At 33.7% G+C, this 7,292-nt stretch overlaps 1 pseudogene; it reads left to right on the top strand.

The window, feature by feature from the left end:
- Nucleotides 1-5,332: 5,332 nt before the first annotated feature.
- LOC146908122 (uncharacterized) lies at nucleotides 5,333-6,602 on the top strand (annotated as a pseudogene).
- The last annotated feature ends 690 nt before the right edge of the window (nucleotides 6,603-7,292 follow it).

Below are 7,292 nucleotides of genomic sequence, written 5' to 3'. Positions count from 1 at the left end.
AATAGAAATCTGAAATTCAGATTCTTTCTAATATTTAGAGCATCCAACATGTCTAGATATCCAGTATGCCATTAAATTTATGGCAATTCTTGTTATTGTTTTAAAATAACACGTAATGGACATTAAGTTTTATATAAAAATAAAACTTTATCATTTTCCATTCTTTGTTACTATTTTTGTAACAAATGGAACTAAATTATTTTTTTCTTGTTTTTGTAACAAAAAATACGCGACGCTCGTATTATGAGCTCCAAACGTTTTTTTTTCTCATCTTTTGTAACAATCAAAACTTGTTTGGTTCTGTAACTAATAATTTGTTTTGTAACAAATTATTGTTTTCATCAAATAAAATTTTAGTGTTGTTGATTGAAACAACAATCACTTCATCGTTTCAGTCGAAAGATGTAAATCTATAGCTTGATTTATCCTTAATGTATTTAGGGACAACTTAACCTCAATATGTAACTTCTTCGGTAGACATAGCATATAGAAACGTCTTAAAATTGTTGTTTTTGGATTTCCAAACTGTTAAATTTGAATCTCCAAATTCTATCATCTACCGAAGTTGTTACTAGGTTGAGTCACGACCAGGTCGCTCTCTTTAAGACGTTTCGTGGCACTACCCAAAGTTGTGCAAGGTAGACTATCAACCACGCCGCCTCCAGGATAAAACAAGCCCAGCTACAACTGTTCGATTAACTACTGCACTGTAGATAAATCGTTCGAGAATTACACCCTCAAAATATGGCTCAATCGTTTGATCGAAGCCACTCGATACGGTACGTAACCGCTCTATTCGAAACCGTTCAAATTAATATGGTATTATTACCATTCTATTATGGTGCTGAGACCACTCAAATATGGTGTTACCACCATTCTAACTTCTCCAAAACATGAATATGGCACTACGACCACTCAAATATGGTGATACCACCATTTCTCTTTAAAATAATATATATATACTGTTAAGATCATTCTTTAATATGATCTTAATAGTACTCTATATTCCGAAGAATCATATATTATCGAAGGGACTATGAACTTAAGACCAAGGAACTATGGTCTTAAGAACACTCTTAATACCGAAGGGACAGAAAGGAGTAGAAGCAGAAGAAACTTGTTAAAAACAAGTCGGAGGGAGAAGAGAGGAAAAAACACAGGAAGCATCGACTGTGAATTTTCGGTGTGAAGAATCAAATGGGGCGAGCTCTCATTTTATAGGGAGAGTTTGTAACAAAAAACGAGTGACTTGGGGATTAAGTCTGCTTAATCCTTAAGCAAACGCGTTTTGTTTCTTAATTGGATATATCCGGAAGTTTCTGGATATGCTTTTGGATCGGGTCGAATCGTAACAAATTTATTTGTTACGCGTAGCGCTTACGGATAATGATTAAATTAATTAATTAATTAATTTAACATTTTCAAGTGACAAAAAAAAAAAAATATATATCAATTTTTTTAAGCGTTCACCCGTTCACAAAATTGGGTACCCCAAGGGCACACCCTTGGAGGTCACTTTGCCCATATATAAACACTTACTAGTTGGGGTGACCCTTCAATGTGGGACATTTTTAAGTCACACCCACACACTAGTTTTTTTCATAGTGTTTTTCTTTCCAATTTTCTTCACTAGAATTAACTAGTGTTCCAACAGCCTTCAGTTTAGGACAATTAAGTGTCTTTACTATTAAAATTGATAAGGCACATTCATGTAATGCAGACCACAAAATCGAAGTGAAAAATAAATATCAATACCTATATGAGACCAATTTACAGTCTTAGGATTTGTTTACTTCTCATGTTTCTTGTTTTCATTTTCAATTCAACTAATGAACATAAGAAAATATAGATCCAATATTATCCTCACCATTTCTTTTTAAATTTTTTGAAAACAGATCTAGAATTTTTTAGAAATTTTGAAAATGAGAAAATCATTGTTTCTAAAAATACATTCTTTATGTTTTTGGAAATGGAAAGTAAACAGGGCCTTAATTTTAAGTTTTGCAATGCACATACCCTGTTCTCTGCTTTTCTTGCTCAATTTTCAGTAATTTCTTTTTCTGCTCTCGCAAAGAAATCTGTTGTTGTTTGTTGACGCAAGATGGAAGATAAGATACATCCTTTCAAGAAGATTAAAATCTAAAAAGAGCATGCATTTGTAAACAGAAAACAAATAGAGATTTATCTAGCGTACAATTTGAACAAGCATTCCTATCCAAGTTCTTCTCTCTGCAAATGCTCTAGTTTCTGCTTGTGGGAATCTATTTTGTTCTGATAATCTGATTCATATAAGCATTTGTGAAGTGCACAATACAATAAAGAATGTCTATTCATAGTAGATAGCATTGATATGAGCTAGTGTTGTTAAAAGGAATTACGTTAGATCACGGAAAATAGCAAAAAGGAAAAAAAACTATTATATATGTAAAAAGTTAGTTACATATAAATAAGATTTTGATGTATACATATACAAATCAGTTGTATATATATTAAGGTGAATGATACTCCAGCTTTGGTGATAGGTTTGCTAGAAACATTAACATTTCAACATGTTGAGTCAAATCTTCACTTGATAGTTCTCGCATCAGGCAACAACCATGAAAAATGATACTCTTCATGACTCTGTCGTTAAAAGCAAGCCACCCGCGTGTGAAAGTGTTGAGTCAAATCTTCACTTGATAGTTCTCGCATCACGCTTCGAGCTCTTCGCCAAATCCACCACTTCGTTAACAACCAACACACCATCCACCAAATGCCTCCCCTTCAAAAATGCCGATTGTTACATAGAGATAATCGAGTTCATCACCTTTGATAATCTTAAAACCAATATCTTGAGTTCATGTCCCCCTCTTTAACAACTATTCACCTTTAACACCAAAGAGCAATGATCCGATATATCTCGCGGAAGCACCCACAACACTTAATTCCACTAATAATTAATTCATTCTTCCGAAACAAGAATTCTATCAATCCAACTGATTTCAAGATCATTTGAATGATACCAAGTGAACCTCCTACCAATCGGACTAACATCCTCAAGCTCCAATTGTCTCAATAAAATAGTAAAAAGATTCATTTTCAAAATTTGAGCTGAGGACATTTCGTCATTAACCCCTCTTCTGTCCTCCACACCACTAACCACATTAAAATATCCTAAAAAGCACAAAGCTTCCTCCCCAAACGTAGCCTTAAGCACCGATAAGCTCTCCCACAACCTCCTCTTATCCGAAATATTACATTTCAAATATATATTATCAATAAAATAACTTTTTTTAAGGCTACCCATTCCAAATAAACTTCTACAAAACCTTCACCTACCACCGTAAAGATAAGATTAGAAGTAGACTTTCGCCACAATGAGAGAATACCACCATGATTCCCCACTGATGGAAAAAACGCCCAATCACAATAATCATTACCCCCAAAGACTATAACACAACGCATCTGAAATAACCTACCTCTTTATTTCATAAATTGCAAAAAAATCAATTTTTTGACGAGCCACCAACTCCTTGATCCTTCTTCTCTTCGCCATACTCCCCAATCCTCTATTATTAAAAGAGGACACTATCATTGGTAAACCTTTGCCACCTCCCTTGGAACACTAACCACCCTATATCACGCCCTTCGACTTCAACCAACCTCTTAACCATTGATAAAAAAAGTGGACATAATTTGATAGTTATTTTAGGATTTTTCGTTATATTTACTATAAAATAGATTTAAGTACAAATAGTAAGGGGGTTCTGTAAAAAATAATAAGGGGATGTTTATAAACAAAAGTGGGGTATGACTAACAGATCACATAAAACAATCGGGTCTCTTTTTATGTAAAAAGAAAAATGGGGCTCTTTTATAATAGAGTTTATAAAAGAGAAAATATAGTGTGAAGTGGAAGTCTAAGCGTATCAATCATATATATCAAGGGTTGGAAATTTTACCCTATACCCCGACATATGTACTTTCACCCTACAAATCTTCATAGATTTCCAATTTTGCCCTTTTTACTATTTAACTTGTTACACATTAATTTTTCATCCTCACTTTCAACATTTCTTATTTAGTATGAATTCACCCCCTGCATGATATTCTTCTATGTATGTATTTTCCGATTCATTCCTTCGTATAAAACGTTTTCTAAATTTTTCCAGAACACTTATTTACTTTTCCACCGGAAAGCTCTACACAGCCTTTTCGATAATATTTAATGGAAAGCCTTATATCAAAGTATTGTGGTGCACTTTTTTTTAATTAAAATTCCATTTTTTTCTTATTTTCAAAAAAAATCTGTCAAAGATTAATAAAAGAGACAGAATTAAACTAAACAACAATAACATCACAGAATCGAAAGAAGTATAGAATGGCAGCTATCTTTAATTAAAAAAGCTTGAGTAAGGAAGAACAAAAAAAAAATTATGATCAGTAAAGCTTCATGAAACGGAAACACTCCATTACCAATCAATTCAAAAAATAATTGTGCAACAGTGGGACACCCAACGGCCAAGTAAAAATAGGGACATGAAACGATTGATGTTTGCTGGAATTTCAAAACAAATTTTAAAGGACGTGAACGGTGAATCTGAAGTATTCATTGAAAATTTTGAGGAATTATTTGAAACGGAAGATAGAGACATCAAACGATTTCAGGAATCAGTGATTCAGAGAACGATTCCGGTAACCTAGAACATGATTCGGCGAATCCAACACAGTCATAGGGCGAAAACCTTGCCAAACACAGAAAACCTCAAACCTGGAGAAACGATTCCCGTAGAAGAAAAATCAAATCGAAACATTTTTGGCAAAGAAGGGTTCCGGTGATGCTTACTGTTTGTTGGAACTTTTTTTAACAAGGTGGGGGTGAACATTGCAAACGTTTTCCAGGAAAAGGGTGGGTAAAGAAGTGAAAGAGTAAGTTTTATTTAACATAGAGGATAAATTTGATACTTTATGTCAAATGTTGGGGTCAAAGTATAAATGCAGGGGTGTAAGGTATAACGTCCTCAAGGGTTTCTCATAATCAGCAAATCAAGGGTTTTTCAATTCCGAATTTTTGGATTGATAGTGGAGCTACTCAAATTGATCGAACGCCCTATATCTTGTAAGTTTGTATGTTAATTTCTGGCATATAGTTGCTAGGGTTTATCAGTTTTTTTTCTTTGTTAGGTTTTCAAGCGTCGATGTAGTTGGAATTCCTTTTATATATATATATATATATATATATATATATATATATTGTGATGTCACTCAAGACACATCAATTAACATTTTATATCAAAATCAAAAGAAACTTATACTTCCTTTATAACACTAGTATTTGCAACAAAAAAAAACACTAATATTTGAAAGTTGCAATGATTATGCAGTGGTTCAGTGAAATGAAAAAATATGAGATGGAAGAAAACAACATATTGAATAAACCACCTGTCGATGTGTTGGAATTGATTATGAAGCGTTTGCCCCTTAAAGATTGCCTTGGATTAAAGGCAATATGCCGTTCTTGTAGGAAAACAATTTCTAACGTCATTGAAAACAAGCGTTGCTGCCATTTACCTGAACAACCGCTTGTTTTCCTAAAATCCAAAAAATCATTCTTCTTTTACAGCTTGAATACAAAAAGTGTACATCAGCTTAGAACACAACTATTAGGGCTCACTAATAAATTAGTTGGCTCAGTTGAAGGTTGGTTGATTGTGAGTGATTATCCTGAAAATGGTTTTGCAAAATTTTTCTTTTTGAATCCAGTGACAGATGCTAAAATCACAATACCATCAAAGTTGTATTTTCCGTCTTCCATCCAAGGTGATGGAATGTTACATGTGAGCAAAATGGTGGCCTCTTCCAAACCAAACTGTGATGGTTCTGATTGTTATTTAGTTGGTCTTTTGAGTGATTTTTGTCACATTGTAATTTATAAACTATTTGACTAGTCATGGAGTATAGTTGAGCCAGATAAGCAATCAGGGACATATTTTACGGATGTGGAAATTATTGGTACAATATTGTATGTAAGTGACTCGTCCTCACATTCTATATTGGTTTATGATCTCAAACAGCTCAACAATGGACCTCCAAAAGCTAAAGTGTTGATTGAACTTCCAAAAATAAGGCCACAAGAGTTGAGTATAATTAGTAACCATTATACAAGTTTACTAGCTAAAGATGAAGTGTTAAGAGAGTTATATTTAATTTATATGTTCAGTAATGCAGAGTATAATAATTTACGTGTTGTCGCTGACCGTTTGAAAATATCCACATCATTTGTTAAGCCGCCTCAGGTTACCAGCTTTGAAGTGTTCAAGCTGGACACGGACGAGGATCCTATTGGGTGGCAGAATGTGAAGCTGGAAGATAGAGTGGTTTTTGTTAGTAGCCGTAAGAGCATGATAATGTCAAGGGATGAACTTAGTTGCAATAAAGAGTTAATTAGAGGAAATAGCATCTACTTTGCTCTTACTTTTCCATTGTCGAGAGTAAATCCACCGACAAGTTTCTCGTTGGGGATGTTTTGTTTGACCGATAGCAACATCAAGTACTTTTCTGAGGAAACATCAGAGCATGGTGTTGTTTCTTATCCTTTATGGTTTGTACCAAGTTTATGGTAATTCCACTGTCTTGGTACTTACATATGTTTGATTGCTTGGCAATGGTGTCTTCAATCATGTGGTAGGAAGATGCATTCTGCATTGCACCAACCACACTATCCCCTGCCAACCATATTTCATTGTTAATGATTTTGATTTCTTTCTTTAAAGCATGCGGTGTTGATCTAGGATTTATTCATTGTTGGGATGTGTCAATATTGAAAGCATTGCTAATACATTCTGTCTTATGGATTTACTAGTTTAATATTATTATGTTGTTTTCCTTACCATCTATGAATGTTTTGAAGACAATGTGTGTCCACATAAATTGCTTGAAAGATTGTTCCATAAATGGTAACCTATGACTATGTATAAAAGAGCAGTAATACTATGCTTTATCCAAGCAATGTACGCAGTTATTGTCTATAGTAATCATATTTAGGCTAATATCCAAAGTTTTATGAATGAATTATCAATGATAGTACCACAAATATTTTAAGAAAAATTCAATTATTTCAAGATCATTGTTTTCCAGATTCTCTCAAGGTACCCAAAATTTCACTTCAACGCTGATTTTATCATTCCTTCTTACGAATTATCATGCTAACTTGAGTTCTGACCATCTAAAAACAATTGTTTATGACCAGTTCCCTAATTCCCTTGTTCCGTATTTGCACTTTCATGTTTTAGAAGTTTCTACTCTAGGTGTTA

Source organism: Medicago sativa, chromosome 7 (genome assembly GCF_051527215.1).
Source record: "Medicago sativa cultivar Bolivia chromosome 7, Bolivia_mono, whole genome shotgun sequence".
NCBI lineage: Eukaryota > Viridiplantae > Streptophyta > Magnoliopsida > Fabales > Fabaceae > Medicago > Medicago sativa.
The sequence above is the reverse complement of the archived record's forward strand: the minus strand, read 5'-3'. Positions and strand labels throughout refer to the sequence as shown.